Source organism: Xenopus laevis, chromosome 5S, assembly GCF_017654675.1.
Source record: "Xenopus laevis strain J_2021 chromosome 5S, Xenopus_laevis_v10.1, whole genome shotgun sequence".
Taxonomy (NCBI): domain Eukaryota; kingdom Metazoa; phylum Chordata; class Amphibia; order Anura; family Pipidae; genus Xenopus; species Xenopus laevis.
The window spans coordinates 68831348-68858283 of NC_054380.1; positions in this window are offsets into that span (position 1 = coordinate 68831348).

Consider the following 26936-nt stretch of genomic DNA (forward strand, 5'->3'; position numbering starts at 1 on the left):
ACAGTTTCCAACTTAGAGTGTGAGATCTGCTGAGACACACATTAGGATGGTGGTGCAGCCCAGGTTACAATTCAGTCGGAGAAAATGGAATTCTTCTCATGGCATAAGATACTAAAATAGTCAGATGTAATGTGAGAACACCCAGTAGCATACATTTTTAGGGCTGGATTTACTATATTCATTGCCTGTATGTCTCTGTAACTAATTTGCCCACCAAAGTTGCTAAGTAGATTGAAGACATACAGTATAGGCAGCCATATATTTTAAAAGCTGAATGTCTGATATCCATGAGTGGATGACCATATGTTCCAATACCTACTTTACTGCAGCCTAATTGTGAATTTACAATTGAGATTTAACCTTAGATGAACAAAGCAAAAACACCAAACCTGCTTTGCCCAACTAAATTTGTGTGCTCTTTGTGCTCCCTGAATGGAAACCTGCATACCAGTGCTGCATACAAGACGGGCAGCTGGCGGGTGCCACATGAGAATCCCTTGAAATACCTTTACCTTGGGCATCATTCAGAATACAGAAGCTTGAGAGTGCCAGAGGATACAAGGTGGTAGAGCACAGCAGCAGAACTTAAAGGAAAACTATACCCCGAAAATGAATATTTAAGCAACAGATAGTTTATATCATATTAAGTGGCATATTATAGAATCTTACCAAACTGGAACATAGATATCAATAAATAATGACCTTTTACATCTTTTCCCTTGAGCCACCTTTTTGTGATGGTCTGTGTGCTGCCTCACCTGACCAGAAATACTGCAGCTCTAACTGTAACAGGAAGAAGTGTGGAAGCAAAAGACAGACCTATGTATGTTAAATGGCTCCTGTGACCTAACATGTTTGGTTTGTTTGTGTGCACTGTGAAGCATATGATCCCAGGGGAGCAGCCCTTAGTTTTTAAAATGTTTCTTAAAATTTTCTATGTAGGATTATCCAAAGGCACAAACTACTTAACCAGTATATTACTATTAACATGGTTTATTTATGTTTTATGTAATATATTTTTATAGAGACCTACATTGTTTGGTGGCCTAGTTGCCACCCTAGGGCCATGAATTTGTGCCTATTCCATAAATTTGCCTATCTTTTCAAGGTAAATTTTACTTCTTTTACATATTTACCTGTAAAAAAAAATGATAAAACAGTAAACAGATATTGGCCGGTACACTGTAGGTATAGATATACTCCCTTTCATTTCCACTACTACTACTACATGTCATGTCACTGCACTCTTGCTAATGTCCCTATTAAGCAATTCTTTTTGGCCAATCACATGTCTCTGCAGGCAAACCCAAACCAGACATCTGAGAGCTTTCCTGTATCATTAGTAAGTAATGAGATATACAGATGAGCGCATCATAATACAAATATTAATAAAATAATAAAACATTTTTACTATTACTTTTTAAATATCAATATCAATTCATTCACTGTATTTTTTTGTAGATGTAACAAATTGTGGCTTATATTATTCTGTTTAGGAAGCTTCATGTATCATCCAGTTTTTATATAATGATATGAGTTGGATCAGCCATATAGTTGCCTAGTTTGTCTATATTTATCAAGGGAAAACCTTTGATCCTTTAAAAAATAAGGGCCCTCTTTGCCTCCTGTACATGTCAATATTTGTACTTATTCTATAAGTTTAATTTATATAACCTTTTGTTGTATATCACTGCAGAATATGTTTTCCCTTTATTAATGTTATAATAATAGTATATGAGCTAGTGATATTTGAACATAATAAAATGTATTGACCAAAAAATGATTTATTTCTAATGTTGTGCTTTTGATCAAATGTAACACTGTAACATATTGACAGGTGGTCACTCCTGTCATTTTTTTTTCTAGGGTGCTTATTATTTTAAATGTTGCACGTCTGTCCTGTTCTCTGTGAATTCTGGTATATTTTTTTCTACAGTGCTGTCCAATTGGTTAAAAAAACTCTTTCTGATGGACTGAAGCAGCTTGAGTGAACGCCTGAGCGCACAACCAATTAGGCTCATTTGTAGTAGCAGAATTGCCTTCTTTGGTGTTAAAACCCCATGTCAAACAGTGGGCCTAAGCTCATTTGTACTACAAAATGAGATTGACAGAGCAGCTGCAACAGGGGGCATGCTAGCTGGACAACTTAATTGTGGAGACTGAAGGGCCATCATGAACTGGCATGTGGAGATTGTATCACCATGGCTGCATTACAAATGCTCCTTATTAACAGTGATCTGTAATCAATGAGCTCAGGCAGCCTGACCTGTCCACAAGAAAAAAAACACAGTTACAAGACCTGTTTAAGATATGAAATAATAATGTACATACCTGCCACGTTCCTGTCTTTATGTTTCTACTAATGTAATAACCATACCTTCTGCTGTTTGGATTTAATGAAATAAAATCTGGGTGGATGTAAGCAAAATATTTATGAGGCAATCACGAGTTTACTTTGGATTGGCATATATGAACAGCAAATAAATAATAAAAATTAATAATATAACATAAGCATCAGACATGTTATTGTGGCTACAATGAGACATAGCCATTCTGGGCAATACTAATGAATTTACCGGAGCAAGTATCACCATTATAGATTCAATTGTGTCAACTGAAATATTTTCTAATCCTTCATGTCCTATTGCAAATGTATTTAATGCCTTGGGGACGTGTGGAATAGCAGAGTTTTTTATGCTGGTTTCAGTTTTCATTGAATTTCATTGAATACTGAGACGTTATTCAGAATATCCTAAATGAAATGCTAGGGTAATTTGGACCCTAGCAACCAGATTACTGAAACTGGAGAGCTGCTAAATGTAATGCTAAATAACTAAACAAACACAAATACTGAAAAATGAAAACCACTTGGAAATGAGCTCAGATTACTACCCTCTACAGTCTACATCATACTAAAAGCTAATTCCAAGGTGTACAGCCCCTTTAACAAAATAATATATTAAAGCAGAATAGAGAAAGACAGTAACAGGCAGTGTACGAACTGCTCTGGAGTAACAGCAGAGGGATCCTTTAATCAATATAATTTTTTTTTTATTTTAGAAAACCAGACAAAACCAGTTTTTGTAAGTAAATTGGATGATTTTCATAATGAAGGGATCAGCAGCTTAGCTGCATTAAACAAGTGTGCTATGTGAAAGGAGGACTTAGAGTCCTTCCTATAGAACAACAGAAGAGACATCTTCAGGAACATGAAACTCTACAATTTTGCCAGTGATCTCATTCCAGAGTGTCTTATTAATGGGCAGTCCCACAACATGTGAAGCAGAGTTGTAAATATCTCCCACACCTCCAGCAACACCCATTGATATTTTTATATGTAAATCTTATTTTGGAGGTTGTCTGCAGACTAATTAATAATGTATCCCTTGAATATAGCAGCAGCACAATCTTTTAAAAAGTATCTGTATCAAATCTGTATGCTAATCTGCTCCTCCTCCAAGGTGTGATCATGCTTTAATGAGATAGAAGTGCCTTTGTGGATTAAGATGCTCTCAGAAATTATATTATAAATTATGATAATATAAATGGAGTAAGCAAAAACTAAAGTGTTGGGTCCACCTAAGTTGTGGAAGAAATAATCAGTCTGAGCAAATCTGAGTGGGTACAGTTGCCGGAATGTTTTTATTTTTTGCAGTTACCTATATCAATAGTGCTTTTTTCAGTTAAATTACATTGATGTAGATTGCCCTCTATAAGATAATTACAGAAATAACCAGGTTTCTGACATATACCATAAGGTATATCAGTATCTTGAATTTTTGAAACTGTGTGTGTGTTTAAGTAGATAGTTGCTCAAATTCTATCCATAATTTCCTCTCAAGGTGCTGGGACCAATCAATGTACCTATTTAAAAAAGCAGCTTGGTAGTCGGCATAGCAAGAATAAAAAACTTGAAAGGCAAAACCCCCACTAGTTTTTCCTCTAACTAAAGTTCTTGCTCTGGGATCCTGGGCTTTTTTGCCCTGCCAAGTAAATTGTATTTCTTTTTTCTTTCTATAGTGGACCAGCTACATGTAGAGGTAAGGTCTGCGAGACATACAATATGTGAGCCATGATATTCATTTTATTCATGTCCATGCATCCAAACCACTATAGGGGTCTATCTTTCCTGTTTCTCAAGCCTTTACATTTTATTTCAATGGCCCTTAAAATTTATAACAGTCAATTTTGAGAAATCTTTGGTAATTTTTACTTCTAGGGAGGTTATGTAGTGAGAAGTCCATTCATATGGGAAATTTGGTGCTTCGATATTAAAGGGATACTGTCATGGGGAAAAACATTTTTTTCAAAATGAATCAGTTAAAAGTGCTGATCCAGCAGAATTCTGCACTGAAATCCATTTCTCAAAAGAGCAAACAGATTTTTTTAAATTCAATTTTAAAATCTGACATGGGGCTAGACATATTGTCAATTTCCCAGCTGCCCCAAGTCATGTGACTTGTGCTTTGATAAACTTCAATCACTCTTTACTGCTGTACTGCAAGTTGGAGTGATATCACCCCCCCTACCTTTCCCCTCCAGCAGCGAAACAAAAGAACAATGGGAAGGTAACCAGATAACAGCTCCCTAACACAAGATAACAGCTGCCTGGTAAATCTAAGAACAATACTCAATAGTAAAAACCCATGTCCCACTGAGACTCCTTTAGTTACATTGAGAAGGAAAAACAGCAGCCTGCCAGAAAGCATTTCTCTCCTAAAGTGCAGGCACAAGTCACATGACCAGGGGCAGCTGGGAAATTGACAAAATGTCTAGCCCCATGTCAGATTTCAAAATTGAATATAAAAAAATCTGTTTGCTCTTTTGAGAAATGGATTTCAGTGCAGAATTCTGCTGGAGTAGCACTATTAACTGATGCCTTCTGAAAAAAACATGTTTTCCAATGACTGGATCCCTTTAAGGACAAGTGACTATACCATTTCCATGTCATTTAATTTATTAGTTTCTATTATGGTCCTCTCCTATTCACCTGTCTTAAAAATCTCTAGCTGCCAGGGTAAGTAGGAAGTTTTGACAACAGGTGCAGAGCATTACATTACAGGGCATCTAAACCCAAAGATATATCTGTATTTCAAAGCAGCCTCTGGTCCTAAAGAGCAATACAGTCCTGATGTTGCTTGAATACAGTTTCCAACATGCCTTATCTTGTGCAGAATCACTGATGCCAGTATGTTTAGTGAACATTTATATAACAAAAAAGTGAATGTAAACCCAATTTAGAAATGACTTTTAACTGTGACTCTTGAATCATATCAGCATTAGTGTTATACGTTGTTATATTTTTTAACAACAATCATATACCCTTGCCCCATCTAAAGATACCAGAAGCATTCTAAATTAGACAATCTATTATAAAATAAAGCTTAAAAGGCAGCTGCTATGAAAAATTCTTATAATTTTCTCCTCTGCCATTGGATGTGATTTATGAGGAATATGAGGATAAGAAATGAACCTCATCCCTATAGACCAAAGTATTGCTACTAAGCACTGATTTCTCAGCTAGTGCTTTTAACCATCCCTAGTGAAAGGAAACATACAAGGGATTCCTAAATAAAACAATCATTGAACAAGACTAATGAAACTTTGCATGCCTATTATCATTCTGAGACATGAGGAAGGGACTTTTAAAATGTAGTGCGACATTCTTCCCTTGATGTTTTTATGATCTATTACAGCATTATGTGGCAGATAAATTAATCATTAAAAGCTTAGTAAAGACTATACAAATAATAACCAGGTGTAGTTTCATTATCTTTGATCTCTATGCTTAAATATCTCTCTGTCCCTAAATATGAGAAACATGGCAATTTAAATCACCTTATGATTGAAGGCCAGTGAACGTTCACATTAATAGTGGTTTTCCTTCACTTCCCCTTATTCAACATTAGTTCATCAATGGAGTTTGTGCTGAACATATTACCCTAAGCCCTAATGCATTGTTGCAGTCTTAGACCTAGGGATTGATTTGAGTGTGAACACCCAAATTAAAATTAGAGAAATGGAGCAGCAAATGTGGAGAATATTTGTTTCCATAAAAATTCAACATAAAAACTATGGACCCTTTCCCACATTTCCATATTTTAAAACAACTCCACCTGGTTATAAACACATCCACAGGGCCAAAAAGACACATTGTTCTTGTAAGGGAAGCGCTTAGTTCTAACTTATTACAGATGGATCATAATAAAGTATTATAATAATTGTGCACTTGTAATACTACAACAATTACAGGAATGAAAACATAAATGTCACAGGTTAAGTAACAAAGTAGGCAATAAAATTAATATAGTTCAAGAGAAAGGGGTAACATTTAAAGCTGAAACATGCCTTCTTTTCAAATACATTTTCAGTTATATGGGCAGAAAAAAAGAATGAAAGCATAGCTGACTGCATGCAGCTTGTGTCTGCAAGTTTTCATTTACACATTTGTATGGGAGATTTATACTGTGTGATATTTGCGTCCAGGATAGGCTGGATCCAGGCCCACATGGCCCATGGCAACCCTTCCTGACCATGCCGCCAGATCAAAGTTGAGGAACAAGGTAGAAAAGGGAGCAGATGTTTACGATCTTGCATGTGGGGAGTGCACTCACCATGAAGAGGACCTGGGAGATTGCAAGGAGGGTCCTTGAAATTGCAGCTTCTTCATAAGAACCAGAGAGACTCTTTACAAGCAAATATGCAGAAATAAATGCAATGAGCACCTAAAAGGTTAAAGCCTCATAATATCTCTTTAAAGGTAAATGTTTAAAAAAGTGTACTGTTCTTAAAGGAGAACTAAACCCCCTTTACCAAAAGCTCCCCTCGATGTGCCTTAGGAAAAAAAAAAACCCTGCCGCAGAGAAGTGCAGCTGACGGTTCATTGTCTTCGGGTCTCAAAATGACTTGTGCATGCACAGTTGAAGCCAATTCCTGACTTTATGACAGCGAAGAGACCCGAAGACAATATGAAATGATGGAAGATGGTGACCAGGAGCTCCACTGCACTTCTCTGCATTTAAAGGGTCAGATTTTTTAAAAAGTTTTTTTTTACTAATGCACATTGGGGGGAGGGAGAGGGGAGCTTTTAGGAAGTTTAGGGCAGCTTTCGGTGCGCAGGGATTTGTTCTCCTTTAAAAGGGCACAAAGCCTAACCTTTTCAATAAGAAGTGTGTATTTATGCTGCCACAGGTTTATGGTTAGGGATGTAGCGAACCGCCGAGTATGTGTTCGCGAACGCCGTTCGCGAACACCGGCAAAAAATGCTTCGAACATCCGAAAATCGTTCGATTCGAACGATCGAAGGATTTTAATCGTTCGATCGAACGATTTTCGTTCGAATCGAACGAAAATCGTTCGATTTTAGCGATCGAATGGTCGAACGATTTTGACGCGAACGCCTATTGGCGAACGTCGCGCGACGTTCGTGAACTTGCGGCGGACGCGAACAGTCGAAGTTCGCGCGAACTAGTTCGCCGGCGAACAGTTCGCTACATCCCTATTTATGGTATCATTATGCTTTCACCCTAATCACACAAATCAGTTAATTATCTTCCAGCCAAACCCTTATTATGCAACCACATCTCTTCAGACACTTCAGAATGTGACCAACACCTCAAAACATTTAGGACATACTTTATTAACTGGCCTTAAACCAAAAGATTGCAGATCAATACATACAAAGAGCCACCAACTCCTGTACTGCAAACAAGAGCAAGAAATAAATTGGTCATCTCAGCAACATAATGAGAAATCTGCAGAACACACTTTAAAAACAGGACCTAAGGACCTGACCCATCTCTTCATTCATTTTGATGAATACCAACATTTAGGAGGTTTATAGTAACAAGTTCCCTATCACAACCCAGTATGAACAGATCACAAAAATGTAGAATAAAATGTAATACAATTACAAGCTCACATATTTTCAGAAATACCAATTACATTACAATACCAGGAGTATAAATCTATTCAACTTCTAATGATCCAACACAAGAGACTGAATAAAGAGTCAATATAGGCACACTACTTGACTCTTTGACCTGCCAGTTGTAAATGTATTATTATTATGGAAATCAAGGAAAGGATTTGTCATAAGAGTAATGTGAAAGCAAAACTTTTATTATACAGTAGATAAAATAAAATTTAAAATCACAGAAACCAATGTAATTCAGCTTACCATCTTAACCAATAACCAGTTAATCAATAGCACAATTATATTTTGCTTAGTGTCACTACACAAGTGTCATTTTTATTGCTAAAGAAAATAAAATGCATGCTGCTAATAATTTAAAAAACTATCCTGGGACTATTAGCCCATGGCTTAATAAGCACTATAAGAGTCCTGAGTTAGGTTAAAACAAAGCAAGTGACCAGCCTGAGAAAATGGCTTTTAGGCAAGACTAAAGTATAGCCTATTCTGTATAATAAGTGATATACTTATAATACTTTTACAGAAAGTAAAACTAAAAGAAAATATACTTTCTGTTCATAATATTTTCATTAGTATTTCCTTTGAGCATAGAGAAAATAAATCAGTTAAGGTACGGTGACCTATTCAGGGTCTCTTCTTTAAATTGGTATTGACATACACTCTTCCCTATGCAGGGAAATCAAATGGCTCATTAGGAAAATAAAAAAAATAAGCAAGGAAACATGAAAACACAAAAATAAATTCAAAACATAACTGTAATGCTGTCCCACCGTGCTCCCTAGTTCTCTATGGAAGTTTAAGTAAAACTTAATTGCAAAAGGAAAACAATGAAAATCCTACTAACCAAAAACTCAATTATAGATGCAAGAGAATTCATCAGTGAGAATGCATTATGTCAGCCATCTTGCCGTTATTTTACATATGGAGATTATGTCATTTTCATTTTTTATATTACACTGAAATCAGCCATGGGGATAAAGTCACATTTGTTCTTTGTGTAAGCCTGTGCTTGAAGCTTCCAACTCCCACTACATGAACAAAGAACATGGAGCCAGAATTACACAGATCAAGTGGGATTCTCACTGGAGGATTATTCTACATTTTAATGCAGCCATGGGCCCTGGAGAGCTGGGGAAAAGTTTTATTGAGCAATATTGCTTTAAGGATACATCCCTGATGTTGCTTAGCCTTGATAATATAAAGTAAAGTATGTTGGGATTTGTATGTAGTTCAGCAACAGTTAAGTGTGGTTGAGCAGTGCAGTACAGAAGGTTTACGAGCAGATTTACTAAGGTTAGAATGGTGAATTAAAATATTTTTTGGTCAAAACTCAAAACATTTTAATTTAAAACCACCAACTAGTGATGGGCGAATTTGCGCCGTTTCGCTTCGCCGAAAAATTCGCGCGAAATTCGCGAAACGGCGAAAATTTCACGAAACGGCGCTGGCGTCTCGTTTTTGACGCCGGCGTCTCGTTTTTGACGCCGGCGCCCATTTTTGACGCCGACACCCATTTTCTCGACGCCGGCGCCCGTTTTTTTATGCAGGCGTCCGTTTTTGACGCCGGCGTCCGTTTTTCTAAAAAAAAAATTTTGACGCCGGCAAATTTTTACAGCGAATTTTCGCGGGCGTTTTGCGAATTTATTCGCTCGGCGCGAATCGCGCAAATTCGCCGCGAATTCGCGCCTGGCGAATAAATTCACCCATCACTACCACCAACTAGAATTTTAATTCAAATGGAAGATTTATCACACCGCAACCCTGGAAACAGTTCTAATTTGACTATTCCCCAACTAAAACCTGCTGAGTTCATGTAGAAGTCAATGGTAGAGGTCCTTTGAACTATTTGAAGATGTTAATAGTAGTGATGAGCCGAGTTTTTGCGAAGTTTCGACTTGACAATGACACCCCATAGACTCCAATGGGAGAAAAGAAACGTTACGCGTCTAAAAAAATTTGACGCGCAAAAGTCGTGTTTTATTTGCGGAGGAAAACTCAATTCACATTCTGATTCAAATCCAATTCGAGTTTTTGGTTCGGGACTATCGATCGAATTTTAGACATTCTAATTTTTTCATAAATAACATAGCATTCGAATTAGAATAAAATCTAATTTATTAGAAATCGCATTACTCTAAAATTCCAACCTTTGTTAAATAACCCCTATAAAAGACAATTATATAAAAAATGGTTTTTACTAGCATAAGGCACAAAACACAGCTGTAACCAGACATTTCATTAGAACCATTTCTTTATACTGTATATCTGAAAAGCATCCTTAAATCTCATGCTATGATCAGGCTAATGTAAGTAATAAATAAAAACACTTGCATTAAATGATCAAACTAGCATACACTGATACATTTAGATTTAAAAAGCCAGTAAAAAAAACCCTTCAACTTTTATGTCAGAGGTGATGAATCCAATGTCGGACTGGCCCACCAGGATATCAGGAAAACTCCCGGTGGGCCCAGGTGTCAGTGGGCCCTCATGCTGCTAAACTTTTGGCCTATTTCATGGCCATTCCCTATTTCTATGAGGACAAAGAGGCTAAATAGATAGAATAATTGATTATAGTATAAAGAAAACAGACTGGGTAATGTTGCCACCCGGCCGGTATTTTACCGGCCTAGCCGGTAAAACACCAGCCAAGGACGGGGCCAGTATTACAAATTTACCGGCAATGTAGCTGCCGGTAAATTTGTAATACACCTAAAAAAAGCCTGTAGCCTGCCCCCAGCCTGATCCAAACTCACCTTTTTTCCTGGGCTTCTTGCTCCGCCCCCTTTGACGTCATGACCCGGCCAGCCAATAGCGCGCTACGGCCCCACCCCCTTTAGCGTCATAGCCCCGCCCCCTCCACCTGCCGGTGAAGATTATTTGAAAAGGTGGCAACCCTAAAACTAGGAGAATATATGTTGATTGAGGAGATGAAGAATATTAGTACTCAGATGGGCCCCTGGTCTAAGGTTTTTGGGTGGGCCCCTGGTGTCCCAGTCCGACACTGGATGAATCCAAACTAGCCTAAAAGCATAAGGCCCAAGTGACCTTTGTTGTTTGCATTTAGGATCCATTTTTGCAGACTGACTTCATATGGAACTAGTCAAAGGAGAGCAAACAAAGCATTTCACAAGAAAGGGAATTAGTATAATAAATTGTGCATGAACCAAAATGAAATCAATATGAAGGCCAGTGGTTTCTTCTTTTGTGCAAATGCCTAACATTTCTCAGTCAAAACATTTAGTATGTACACACTACTTTGTAGAATGAAAGGCTTTCTGGCTGGCTACAGGTGAAAGGAGAATGGTCACCATGATTTGTAGACATATGGCACTAGTGAAACCCAACATTAGTAGGACAATTCAAGGGAATTACATACGGTATGTGACGTGCAAATAGATATTACATACATAAACTCCTTGAACTGAATAAGGGCAACCCATTCCCTGAATAGTTAGATACACACTGATGTAACACTTGGGTGGCACACTTACTAAGGGTCGAATTTCGAAGTGAAAAAAACTTCGAAATTCGACCGTCGAATTGCAGTAATACGATTTTCGAAGTCAAAGTTTTTTTGATTGAATATTGCCATATGCGATTGAAGTAAAATTGTTCTATCGATTGATTAAATCCTTCGATTCAAACTATTCGAACGATTTAATCGATCGAACAAATGATTTTCAAAAAAAAAACTTTGACTTCTATAAGGTTCTAGGAGGTGCCCATAGGCTAACATCGCAATTCGGCAGGTTTAAGGTGGCGAAGTGTCGAAGTCTAAGTTTTTTAAAAAGACAGTACTTCGATTTCGAATGGTCGAATATTTGAAGTTTTTCAATTCGAGTCAAAGTCAAATTTGGCCTATTCGATGGTCAAAGTACCTAAAAATTTACTTAGAAATTCAAAATTTTTAATTTGAAAATTCACTTCAAATTCACTTCGACCCTTAGTAAATGGGCCCCATAATATATCCAATATATATTTATATAGAGTAAATATTTTGCTAATATACACACAAATACACATGTTTGCAGCATTTTCACGTCATCCCTTTTTCCATCATTTGAATGTTATCTTGTATTTTCAGCAGGGTTAAAAACAAAGTACCATGAATGACATAATCCTAAAGATTCCAATAGCTGCCTAGCATTTGCAGTCACTGCATATACACAGATGTACATCAGCAATGTATACCTAACACTTTTAACCTTACAACAAACACCAATGATGCTTTGTTTCTGTTATAAACCATTGTTTTGTTAACAAGTTTATGTATCATGTCATCTATCAGTACAGACTATTGAGTGTGCCATTCAGATTTGAGCTAAAAAAAAAAAGAATGTCCCAAATGACACATAATTAAATGGTGCTCTTGTTTTCATATTATTGCAGGAAGAAAGCTCAATGCCACTGAGAAAAGCCATTGACAAGAACATATTGATCTGCTATGCTAAACAGAACAAAATGATTCTCTGTGCATGACATGCTGCTAAAGGAAATTGTTGCCCAAACAGGTATTATGTACATTTACAACCTTCTTATATTTTTTTTAAACTTTCCCTACAACTATATGGGACTTCCCAAATTAAATGTTTATTTTTCTCGCATATATCAACAAGTTTTTCTGTTTTATAGAATGAAACAATTGTGTATCTTCATTTTTAAAAAGTGACCAGTTCAGCCGTTAGCTTTTAACCTATGCCGTAGAAGGCAACAAAAAATCTTAACTCCTTAATAGCAATGGGGTAAGTGTTGGGATCACTGTAATTTTAATACCAGTAACTTTTTACCTATTGAACCAGTCTATAAAGCATATATGAGATATGCACAACTTAACTGCTTTCTTCTCAAACAGCTAATGATGAAATCTGCTTTCTTCTAATCAGAAGGGTTATCATCTGTACACTTATTTTTCAATATGGAATGCAAAGAGGGGTTTTATTGGCTCCTGACACATTTAAATAAATAACCCTATTTACCCATAATTACCTCTTAGCTAAAGCAAACGAGCCCAACTCAGTCAATCCATCTTCATAAAATATATCTTACAATCTTACAATTGGAAGATTGTACAATAAAATAACACTAGAACTATAGACCAATACTTTCCTCCCAGTACAGCTTTTGTTACAGAGAATCAGTTGCTCCAACTAAGTCAGTTATTAGCAATGTCTGTGATATTCTGTAGTGATACTTTCTCTTACCTTCCATGAGTCATGTGAGTCAGGAGGATATGTAGCAGTTACAGGAATGTTGAGCACTACTGATGTGTCAGGGGCTTATCGGCTCCCGCCAGGGTGTAGTATGGACCAAGGAGGAAGTTAGGGGTATAGTCCAAGATTGCGGTACAAATTAGGGTTCAAGAAACAAGTCCAGGCAGTAATTCAGTAGGCATGCAGAAAATCAGCACAGCCAAGGAACAGGCAGGGTCAAGGTCCAGAAAACAACAATAAACAGTATTTTAGAACACCCAGGAGTCACACAGGAAATCCTTTTATCGGCATTGAACCCGTGATCTCTGCGTCTTTTTATTTTAAATCTTCTAGCTGGGTGTGACGTCATTGCGCCTGCAATGAACCACCAGCGCTGCTACCCATGTGGCGGCCATGGGTGCCGCCATTTTGGATGCTCCGCTGGAGTGAAGGACGGTGCCGGGAGGTAAAACCACACCGAACCACACCAACCGATGATGACCTAAAATGACATTTTAATGTCAGTTATTAACAAACACATGCAAGCGCAAATAATTCTATTGGATGCAAAATTGAGAGTGTATTGTTATCAGAAAGTTAATTAACTCCATACCTGGAAATTTGGGGGAAATATCACATTGAGGGTAAAAAAACATGATGATGTGTGTCTGATTGTTATATTGCAGAAGATCCACCACTGTGATACTTCAAGATCCCCCCTTTTTTTCTACTTACAAGATTTTAAGTATCAAACATATTTAAAACTATTCACGGTATCTTCGAAAACAGTTAACAATCAAATCATTTTATGTGATTTTGGACATAACCATTTAAATTGCTAATTTCTGCATATTTTTTCTCTCTAAAAACTGATAAAATCAATGTTAAAAACTTGCATACATTAATAATTAAGATAAATTAAATAATTGCTGAAATAACTATATTGTTTAATTAGTTATGTATATTAAATTAAAAAGCTGCTAAATCCAGATCTAGGTTAAGATCACTTGGCGTTAAAGAATTCAACCTCTAAATCCAATATGTATCCCTCGGTCAAAGCTTAATATGTCTATCACCACCCTTATAATTGTAGCTTATTTGTTCTAGTACTACAAATTTCAATTTGTGTGGATCATGATGGTGGACTTCCTTATAATGTTTGGGGACACGATGATTGGTGCACTATATGCGAATATTGTTTACGTGTTCCAGAATTTGAGTACCGACAGATGTTTTGGTGCATCCTATATACAGCATATTATAGTCACATATTATTGCATACAAAGTGGGGGCAACAAAGTGGCAGGCTTTGCACCTTTTGTGTGAGTGCTTAAAGGTGCCCTTAAAGAAGACGGAAAGCTACAGAGGCTGTTTATTGCCAATAGATTAGCCACAATAGTGCAAGCTATAATGCTATATTTATTCTGCAGAATGCTTCACCATACCTGAGTAAAAAGCTCTAGAGACTCTGTTTGTTTAGGATACAGCTGCAGTATTAGCTTGGGGTGACATCACTTCCTGCCTGAATCTCTCCCTGCTTACTCATAGATCTGGGCTCAGATTACAGAAGGGAGGGGAGAAGGGAGTGGGGGAAAGGGAGGGGTAGAGGACCAAACTGAGCATGCTCAAGCCCAAACCCTCTAGGTTTAAGCTGAAGGCAGGAAGTCTGATACAAAAGCCTATGTATACACAATAGAAGGAAATATATGAGGTGTTTCTTTTGACCGAGGGCTCAGAGCATCATTACTTTGAGGGTTCACTGGTGTATTTATATAGACCTTTGTGATAAAGCTTACTTAATTTTAGCCTTTCCTTCTCCTTTAAGGCCTGACATACATGTTGTTGTATATCCCCTATTTAGTCTCTGGTAACAAATGGGACCATATGATTGCCTTTTGGGTTTCTGTTTGATTGCTAATAAACTTTCCCTTTCTCTTGTGACTGCTCTCTTATAACCCTTTTCACAAAAACTTTTCTTCAAGTTTTGAATATGATTATTGTACAAAGAATCAGTGGAACTTCCTTTTTCCTCTCAATATTTTTAATCCATTTCTTGCAATGTTGACTCCTGACATGCATTAAAGAATGCCTGTCCGTGCAGTGTCGGACAGGGACACCAGGGGCCCACCAAAAAACCTTTGATCAGGGGCCCACCAATTAATCTTAGACCAGGGGCCCACTCTTAGTACTATTATTCTTCCTCTCCTCACTCAATCTCTATTCTCCTAGTCTATTTTCTTTACATATTATACTCTATTTTTCCATCTATTTAGCCTCTTTTTTTATCATAGAAATAGGGAATGGCCATGAAATAGGCCAAATGTTTAGCAGCATGAGGGCCTACTGACACCTGGGCCCACCTGGACTTTTCCTGGTATCCCGGTGGGCCAGTTCGACACTGTATCCGTGGCTTTTCTATAGAGGTTAGTGACAATATGACCACCCTCTACATTTAATTAGTGATGGGCGTTTAAATTTGGCAGGTGCGAAATCCCACGTTTCGCTGCTGGCGAATCAAACGGCGGAAACTGCTGCGAAAATTCGCAGGCGTCAAACAATTATGGATGTGTGTCAGAAAGTCGCTCGCTCGAGGGGTAAGTATTTAGCACATACCCAGATGAATTTGTCTTCCCATTCAGCCATGTACACATTTGCATAAGATGGTGCAAATTTAGTACCTGAAATCTGTAGATAATAACTGTATTTAATAAATCTGTGGTGTCTCGCAAGTAAGATATTTGTTTAACTACTACTGATTGCAATAAGTAGTCAATAGACTGTGAGAGGGGGCTTGTAAGGCTGTCACTTCTGGTGAATTTGCCAGTGTTTTATGAATTTTAAGAAGGTGGTACATATTGGCTATATGTAGGCTAGTGTTGTTTAGAAGTTGGCACTGCTTCTTTTCTATAATACCCTCAGACAAAGTTGTCCTCAAGAGCTCATCGAGTTCCTTAACAAACTTATTGGTGGGATCAGTTTTCAATGGTAATTATGTCTAAGTATCCCCCAAATCCTTGAGGCTTTTGCTCTATATTTTTGTATGTCCTCTACCACCAATGCAACCCCTTTATCTGCTGATTTGATTATTACATCTGCCAGAGATTGAAGCTCTCTGTTCCCATTTATTAAATAAAATTGAATTACTGTTAACAATACAAGGTTCTATTTTAGTAGTGTTTGTCAACATGAAATGCCATTTAAGATTCAGAATTTACATGTGTTTATAAATATCAATGAACAGGGAAAATGTATATGATTTGCTGGAGATGTTAATAATGGAAGATGTTTCCTGACTCTCTTTACTATAATCTCTCTCTCCTTTTTTGACTGGATGACAATAAAAATCCTCATATTCACTATTAAGTCTGTCGTGTATATGTAGAGGGCTAAATCTAGATCCATTATTATCATTGGATCTTTGCTTGGCCGACATTTCTCCCCTTCTATGAGAGGAATTATGGGGGGAATTTTATATCTGGGGATCGTACCTTAACTCTTGCAAGTCTCTTGGAGTCATATAATGGACCTTGGATTTGTCTCATGGGGCTATTATTCTCCAGAACCGGATTGTGGACCTGACTTGTTTCCTATCTCTTATGTTGATGACTATATTTTTGGCCTCACTATATTCCCTATTAAATTTACTTTTTTTATGATATTCTAAATCTGGGATACCCAACCTTTTTTACCTGTGAGCAACATTCAAATGTAAGAAGGGTTGGGGAAAAACATAAGCATGAAAATAGTTACTGAGGATGCCAACGAAGGACTGTGATTGGCTATTTGGTAAACCCTATGTGGACTGGCAGCCCACAGAAAGCTCTTTTTGGCAATACAACTGGTATTTATGCAACCATTAATTTCCTCAAAACCTGGAATTTAAAAATAAGCACCTGCTTTGATGCCACTGCGAGCAACATCCAAAGGGGTTGGGGAGCAACATTTTGCTTTCCTGCCGGCTAGAATCAAAAAATGCCAGCGGGATGGCACTTGGAACAATTCATTTTCCGAAGTCGGCCGAAGTTGCCTCACTAGGAAACTTCGGGTGACTTCAGAAAACGAAGCGTTCCAAGTGCCATCCTGCCAGCGATTTCTATTCTAGCCGGCGGGAAGGCATTGCAAAGAAATTAGTCAGCCGAAGAAAAGCCAATTTGTCGCTGAGCAACTAATCTCCCCGAATCTCCACATGTGTCTCTGCCCTAAATGTTATGAGTAAAGCAGTGCACCCTTTATATCAGGGAATTGCCCTCCTCAAGAATGTTATTGTCCCTCTCAGCTCCAAACAAAACATTTTTAAATCATGAATCACTACATGCCCTTATTACTGATACTTCTAAGGGCTTATCAGACACCACTTTGCATTTAATTAAGCAATAAAGATATTTTGCCTGATAATTACCTTTTAAGAAATGCATTTAATTAACTATGCAAAAGGGCAGAAGTCATCATAAATATTAATAAATGTAGGGTTGAGATCATGCAAAACAAGAAATGTCAGTTACAATGGAATAATGTTTTTTTACATTTCTTTAATATCTTTGCATATTTTATTCTTAATTCACTGTCATAAAACCATTACAGAGATTGTAGACTCTGTTATCTCTACTTTTTCAATTTTATCTATTTATTATCAGGAATTTTATTAAAATGTAACTGCACTTTCCTTTTAAACAATTTATAACATTTGTCTGATTTGCTTTTTCCTCTGTATTAATCAGGCCATGGGAGCAATATATTACCATAGATTTTAAATAGAACTAGTGTAGTTGCTAGTGGCAACCTATTATAGTGGGGCTGGAGGGGGGCATGGAATAAGGATTTGAAAGAGGGAGTGGGTCTAGGCTGGCGGGCCCACAAGAGCCGGGGCCCAATAAATTTTTTCCTGGTGTCCCACCGATTAAGTTTGACCCTGTCGAAGATAAATCCCATTCCTGTATGTAGTGTAGTAAAATGTGGATATTCTGTATCTAATCTTGATTGTATAGTCCACAGAGGCCCATTTTGTTATCTTCCTACTACAGGTATAGGATCCGTTACAGGCCATCTCCCATAGACTCCATAATAATCAAATAATTGTATTATTTAAAATTATTTTATTTTTCTATGTAGTATTCTCAGCATCCAAAGTTGCACATAAATTGCACTTTAAAACATTTGCATGCTACATTATTAAATATACACATGTACATACACAAAGTTTAACCTGTAAGACCTTTTCAGCACTGCAATAATAAATAAGCCCCAATGAATCCTTATTGGAGGAAAACAGTCCTAATGAGTTGAATTATGTTTATATGATTTTAGTACTTAAGGTATGGCAATCCCAATTACGGAAAGATCCCCCAGGGAGTATATTTATCAAAAAGTGAAGTAAGAGATCACCACAGTTCTCTAGAGTGACATTCTGACACTCTCCATTCATTTCTATGGGATTTTTAAAAGAGTACTTATCAATGGTTGAAAGTGAAAGTTCATCTTTTGATAAATACGCCTTTCAAAATACCATAGAAATGAATGGAGAGTGTCAGAATTTCACTCTAGGGGACAGATTTACTAAAGGGCAAAGTGGCAACCACAGGCGCTAATTCATTAGCGAAAGAGATAGGCGCTAGTGCTCATTCCCACTCTATCACCAGGCGACAATTTGCTCTCGTAAATTCAATAAAGTGCGGATCTTACTGAACGCTACCTCTTATGCAAGACTTGCCTTTGCCAGCTCAGACCAGGCGAAGTGCACTGCAGTGCATAGATTTTCCTCAATCTTACTTACATCATATGCTGAGCAAAAGAGTTCAAAAGATGCTGGCATATTTTCCTTATTTCAGAGTGATAGTCTGCAAAAGTCCTTACATTTTTTTTGGGTAAGCGGGTTCCCCATACATTTTCTAACATATGGAACATTAACTATACAGTGGGCTCATGTCTAATGCCTTTATTAAGGTTCCCTGGACATGAGTAATAAACAGTGGAAATGTAATGAATTTGCTGCAATATATAACATAAAGACGTTCATTCAACTTTAAATTTCTTGCCGTATGCAAAGGCCTCTAGCAAATTTCGCTAGGCAGAAATGAACTCTGGCAATGCGAGCAAAGCAAAGATCCGCTAAAGTTACACTAGCGAAAAGTCACCAGCATTCAGTGCCCACAACGAAACTCTGCATTTTAGTTAATTGGCGTTGTCTGAGCGGAGTTTCACCTGGCAAAGTGTAGCGATGGATGTGAAACCGTCACTGGCAACTTTGATCTCTAACTTCACTTTTTGATAAATACACCCCCAGGTCTCCAGCATCCTGTATAACAGGACCCATACCTGTACTGCAGGGGTCCCCAACCTTTTTAACCCGTGAGCCACATTCAAATGTAAAAAGAGTTGGGGAGCAACAAAAGCATGAAAAAGTCCCTTGGGGTGCCAAATAAGGGCTGTGATTGGCTATTTGGTAGCCCGAGGTGGACTGGCAGCCTACAAGAGGCTCTGCTTGGGACTATAATTAGTTTTTATGCAATTGAAACTTCATTTCAAGCTTGAAATTCAAAAATAAGCCCCTTCTTTGAGGACCCTGAGAGCAACATACAAGGGGTTGGAGAGCAACGTGTTGCTCACGAGCTACTGGTTGGGGATCACTGCTGTACTGTGTTTCTACTTTAGAATGGCAAAATATAGAGTCCAATAGCACTGACCATAACAGGTTTTGCCTTTCTTGTATTGCTCCTTATCAGTAGAGATGTCGCGAACTGTTCGCCGGCGAACTTGTTCGCGCGAACATCGGGTGTTCGCGCTCGCCGGAAGTTCGCGAACGTCGCGCGACGTTCGCCATTTTGGGTTCGCCATTGTTGGCGCTTTTTTTTGCCCTCTCACCCCAGACCAGCAGGTACATGGCAGCCAATCAGGAAGCTCTCCCCTGGACCACTCCCCTTCCCTATAAAAACCGAAGCCCTGCAGCGTTTTTTCACTCTGCCTGTGTGTGCTGAAGAGATAGTGTAGGGAGAGAGCTGCTGCCTGTTAGTGATTTCAGGGACAGTTGAAAGTTTGCTGGCTAGTAATCGTTTTGATACTGCTCTGTTATTGGAGGGACAGAAGTCTGCAGGGGTTTGAGGGACATTTTAGCTTAGGTAGCTTTGCTGGCTAGTAATCTACCTTCTACTGCAGTGCTCTGTATGTAGCTGCAGTGGGCAGCTGTCCTGCTTCTGATCTCATCTGCTGACTGCTGCAATAACAGTAGTCCTTGTAAGGACTGCTTTTATTTATTTTTTTGTTGTTTTACTACTACTACTACTACTACTACTATAAGAGCCCAGTGCTATTAGTCTAGCAGTGTTGGGGAGCTCCTAGTAGTTCTAGTAGTAGTCCTAGTAGTTCAGCAGCACCAACTTTAATTTTTTTTTTTTAATATTCATTTTTTTTTATTTTACTTTTTTTATTTTACTACCGCTGTAGTAGTGTATAAGTTGACCTTTTAGGCATTATTTGCCCTGTAGGCATTATTTGCACACTGTTTTCTTCAACCCGCCATCGAGCTGTGTGACCTTGTTCCCATTCTGTCTAAATATCCATAATATTACCGTCTCCAGAAAAAACACCGGAGTCACTTTTTTCAAGCAGCATTCATATATTTTACGTAATCCGTATCCACCGCTGTAGTAGTGTATACGTTGGCCTTGTAGGCATTATTTGCACACTGTTTTCTTCAACCCGCCATCGAGCTGTGTGACCTTGTTCCCATTCTGTCTAAATATCCATAATATTACCGTCTCCAGAAAAAACACCGGAGTCACTTTTTTCAAGCAGCCATAATATATTTTACGTAATCCGTATCCACCGCTGTAGTAGTGTATACGTTGGCCTTGTAGGCATTATTTGCACACTGTTTTCTTCAACCCGCCATCGAGCTGTGTGACCTTGTTCCCATTCTGTCTAAATATCCATAATATTACCGTCTCCAGAAAAAACACCGGAGTCACTTTTTTCAAGCAGCCATAATATATTTTACGTAATCCGTATCCACCGCTGTAGTAGTGTATACGTTGGCCTTGTAGGCATTATTTGCACACTGTTTTCTTCAACCCGCCATCGAGCTGTGTGACCTTGTTCCCATTCTGTCTAAATATCCATAATATTACCGTCTCCAGAAAAAACACCGGAGTCACTTTTTCAAGCAGCCATAATATATTTTACGTAATCCGTATCCACCGCTGTAGTAGTGTATACGTTGGCCTTGTAGGCATTATTTGCACACTGTTTTCTTCAACCCGCCATCGAGCTGTGTGACCTTGTTCACATTTTGTCTAAATATTGATAATATTATCGTCTCTAGAAAAACCACTTGAGTTACTTTTTTTCAAGCAGCATTCATATATTTTACGTAATCCGTATCCACCGCTGTAGTAGTGTATACGTTGACCTTGTAGGCATTATTTGCACACTGTTTTCTTCAACCCGCCATCGAGCTGTGTGACCTTGTTCACATTTTGTCTAAATATTGATAATATTATCGTCTCTAGAAAAACCACTTGAGTTACTTTTTTTCAAGCAGCATTCATATATTTTACGTAATCCGTATCCACCGCTGTAGTAGTGTATACGTTGACCTTGTAGGCATTATTTGCACAGTGTTTCTTCAACCCGCCATCGAGCTGTGTGACCTTGTTCACATTTTGTCTAAATATTGATAATATTATCGTCTCTAGAAAAACCACTTGAGTTACTTTTTTTCAAGCAGCATTCATATATTTTACGTAATCCGTATCCACCGCTGTAGTAGTGTATACGTTGACCTTGTAGGCATTATTTGCACACTGTTTTCTTCAACCCGCCATCGAGCTGTGTGAGCTTGTTCACATTTTGTCTAAATATTGATAATATTATCGTCTCTAGAAAAACCACTTGAGTTACTTTTTTTCAAGCAGCATTCATATATTTTACGTAATCCGTATCCACCGCTGTAGTAGTGTATACGTTGACCTTGTAGGCATTATTTGCACACTGTTTTCTTCAACCCGCCATCGAGCTGTGTGACCTTGTTCACATTTTGTCTAAATATTGATAATATTATCGTCTCTAGAAAAACCACTTGAGTTACTTTTTTCAAGCAGCATTCATATATTTTACGTAATCCGTATCCACCGCTGTAGTAGTGTATACGTTGACCTTGTAGGCATTATTTGCACACTGTTTTCTTCAACCCGCCATCGAGCTGTGTGACCTTGTTCACATTTTGTCTAAATATTGATAATATTATCGTCTCTAGAAAAACCACTTGAGTTACTTTTTTTCAAGCAGCATTCATATATTTTACGTAATCCGTATCCACCGCTGTAGTAGTGTATACGTTGACCTTGTAGGCATTATTTGCACAGTGTTTTCTTCAACCCGCCATCGAGCTGTGTGACCTTGTTCACATTTTGTCTAAATATTGATAATATTATCGTCTCTAGAAAAACCACTTGAGTTACTTTTTTTCAAGCAGCATTCATATATTTTACGTAATACGTATCCACCGCTGTAGTAGTGTATACGTTGACTTTGTAGGCATTATTTGCACAGTGTTTTCTTCAACCCGCCATCTAGCTGTGTGTATTATCGTTTCCAGAAAAACCAACTGAGTTTTTGTTGTTGTTGTTGTTTTTTTAAAAATAATGCCAGGCAAAGGCAGGCCGCCACGCAGAGGCCGTGCTAGGGGCCGTGCTGCTATGCAATCCTGTGGCCCTAGCAAATTGCCCAGTTTTAAAAAGCCAATGACCCTGAACTCCCAAAATGCTGAAGAGGTAGTTGACTGGCTTACACAGCACACCCCATCCTCTACCGTTTCTAACTTTACCACAACATCCTCCTCATCCTCCACTGCTATGGCCACCCCACGTAACACTTCCTCCACCACCGGTGCCCCTTCTTCACTGGGGTCAGAGGAGTTATTTTCCAATGAGTTTCTTGAACTGAGTAATGCGCAACCATTATTGCCAGAAGAAGATGAAGGAGATGAGGACCTTACACCAGATTTAATTCTGGCAGAGAACACGATAGAGATGGACATAATGAGTGATGAGGAGGAGGTCCCCGCTGCTGCTTCCTTCTGTGATGTGTCAGAAGAAATTGATGCATCTGAGGAGAATGATGATGAGGAGATTGATGTTTTGTGGGTGCCTAGTAGAAGAGAGCAAGAGGAGGGTAGTTCAGATGGAGAGACGGAGAGTCAGAGAGGCAGTAGGAGAATAAGACTTAGAAGAAGCAGGGAGGACAGCCCGCAGGGATCAGTAGGGCAACAACATGTATCGGCACCTGTGTTCAGCCGGCCAACGCACCCGCCATTGCCGCCAATACCGCAAACTCCGCCAACTTCTACTGTTACCGCCAGATCGCACACTTCCAAAAAGTCAGCAGTGTGGGATTTTTTTAATGTGTGTGCCTCTGACAAAAGCATTGTAATTTGCAATGAGTGCAGTCAGAAACTGAGCCTTGGTAAGCCCAACAGCCACATAGGTACAACTTCTATGCGAAGGCACATGAGCGGCAAGCACAAAGCACTTTGGGAGCAACACCTCAAAGGCAACAGGCAAACTAAAAGCCACACTCCTTCTGGTCCAGCATCTTACTGCTCTACCTCTGCTCTCCTTGACCCGTCTGAACCACCCTCCACTCCGCCTTCCACCTTGACCACCTGTTCCCATTCCCAGTCATCTGCCACCAGCCAAGTTTCTGTGAAGGCCATGTTTGAGCGTAAGAAGCCAATGTCTGACTGTCACCCCCTTGCCCGGCGTCTGACAGCTGGCTTGTCTGCACTCTTAGCCCGCCAGCTTTTACCATACCAGCTGGTGGACTCTGAGGCCTTCCGCAAATTTGTAGCAATTGGGACACCGCAGTGGAAGGTACCCAGCCGCAATTTTTTTTCTAAAAAGGGAATACCACACCTGTACTAACATGTGCAGAGCCAAGTTACCGCATCTCTGTCACTTAGTGTTGGGCCAAAGGTCCATATGACTACTGACGCATGGTCCTCCAAGCATGGTCAGGGCAGGTATGTCACCTACACTGCCCACTGGGTGAACTTGGTAATGGCTGGGAAGCAGGGAATGGGTAGCTCAACAACAACAGTGGAGTTGGTGTCACCGCCACGGATTGCACGCGGTTCTGCCACCACCTCTACTCCTCCATCGCTCTCTACCTCGTCTTCTTCTTCTTCTTACTCTGCTGCTGGGTCCTCCTTCTCCTCCTCCACACCTGTGCACCCCCAGCTCCCCCTAGGCTATTCGACGTGCCAGGTACGCCGTTGTCACGCTGTCTTGGGGATGACGTGCCTGGAAAGCAAAAACCATACCGGATCTGTACTCCTGTCATCTCTGCAGTCACAGGCCGATCGGTGGCTGACCCCACACCAACTGCAGATCGGAAAAGTGGTGTGTGACAATGGAAGCAATCTGTTGGCAGCGTTGAGACTAGGCAATTTAACACATGTGCCCTGCATGGCACATGTGTTAAATTTAATAGTCCAACGTTTTGTCTCCAAGTACCCAGGATTCCAGGACGTTCTCACCCAGTCCAGAAAGGTGTCGGCCCATTTCAGACGTTCCTACACAGCCATGGCACGCCTTGCTGACATTCAGCAGCGCTACAACATGCCAGTCAGGCGTTTGATTTCTGACAGCCAGACTCGCTGGAATTCAACGCTCCTTATGTTGGAACGTCTGCTGCAACAACAAAGGGCCGTCAACGAGTACCTTTTTGAACTGGGTGGTAGGACTGGATCTGCACAGCTGGGGATTTTTTTCCCCCGTTACTGGGTGCTTATGCGCGATGCCTGCAGGCTCATGCGACCTTTTGAAGAGGTGACAAATATGGTCAGTCGCACCGAAGGCACCATCAGCGACCTAATACCCTTCGCTTTCTTCCTGGAGCGTGCCGTGCGACGAGTGACAGATGAGGCTGTAGACCAGCGTGACGAGGAGCTGGAAGCACGCGATTTCTGGTCGGAATCACCAGAACGAACCCAGGCACCTGCTGCAACGCAGGGAGAGGTGCCAGAAGTGGAGTCAGAGGAGGAAGGTGGCTTTGTGGAGGAGGAGGAGGAGGACCAACAGGAGCAGGCTTCCCAGGGGGCTAGTGGTGACCTTTTGGGGACCCCTGGTCTTGTACGTGGCTGGGGGGAGGAGACCGTGGATGATGCAGTCCTTGATAATGAGGAAGCGGAGATGGATAGCTCTGCATCCAACCTTGTGAGAATGGGGTCTTTCATGCTGTCATGCCTGTTGAAGGACCCCCGTATCAAGAGGCTTAAGGAGAAGGACCTGTACTGGGTCGCAACGCTACTAGACCCTCGGTACAAGCATAAAGTGTCAGAAATGTTACCAACATACCACAAGTCCGAAAAGATGCGGCATTTACAAACCAGCCTGCAAAACATGTTGTACAATGCTTTTAAGGGTGATGTCACTTCAGGAACTCATCAACATTCCAGGGGCAGAGGTGCCAGTAATCCTGCCACGAGCACACCTGCAAGGACAAAGCCCTTTGGCCAGTCTGTAACGTCAGACATGCAAATGTTTTTCTGTCCAAGGCAGCGCCACAACCCTTCTGGATCCACCCTCAAAGAACGCCTCGACCGGCAGGTAGCGGACTACCTGGCATTAACTGCAGATATCGACACTCTGAGGAGCGATGAACCCCTGGACTACTGGGTGCGCAGGCTTGATCTGTGGCCAGAGCTGTCACAATTTGCCATGAACCTCTTGTCTTGCCCAGCCTCAAGTGTGCTCTCAGAAAGGACCTTCAGTGCAGCAGGAGGGATTGTAACTGAGAAGAGAACTCGCCTAGGTCACAAAAGTGTCGATTACCTGACCTTTATTAAAATGAATGAGGGGTGGATCTCGGAGGGTTACTGCACGCCGGAAGACTTGTTCTGACTTCTATGCAGCTGTCCTTCTCTTCAAGCCTCATGACTCCACACACAGCTGTCCTTTAGCGTCCTCCTCCTCCCTCCGCCACCGTTACAAACTAGGGTGCAAACCCTACTGGTTTAATTTTTTCTGGCCTCTGTGCTTCAGTGGCTGCGACCAAAAAAATGCCTATTTTCTGCATTTATATGACATAATTTTTCTGGCCTCTGTGCTTCAGTGGCTGCAACCAAAAAAATTTATATTTTCAGCATTTATATGGCATAATTTTTCTGTCAACTGTGCTTCAGTGGCTGCGACCAAACAAATGCATATTTTCTGCATTTATATTGCATAATTTTTCTGGCCTCTGTGCTTCAGTGGCTGCAACCAAAAAAATTACTATTTTCAGCATTTATATGGCATATTTTTTCTGGCAACTGTGCTTCAGTGGCTGCGACCAAAAAAATGCATATTTTCTGCATTTATATGGCATAATTTTTCTGGCCTCTGTGCTTCAGTGGCTGCAACCAAAAAAATTTATATTTTCAGCATTTATATGGCATAATTTTTCTGTCAACTGTGCTTCAGTGGCTGCGACCAAAAAAATGCATATTTTCTGCATTTATATGGCATAATTTTTCTGGCCTCTGTGCTTCAGTGGCTGCAACCAAAAAAATTTATATTTTCAGCATTTATATGGCATAATTTTTCCCGCAACTGTGCTTCAGTGGCTGCGACCAAAAAAATGACTATTTTCAGCATTTATATGGCATATTTTTTCTGGCCTCTGTGCTTCAGTGGCTGTGGCCAAAAAAACTGGGCAAACAATGCCTACAAGGTCAACGACGTTGACCTTGTAGGCATTGTTTGCCCAGTTTTTTTGGCCACAGCCACTGAAGCACAGAGGCCAGAAAAAATATGCCATATAAATGCTGAAAATAGTAA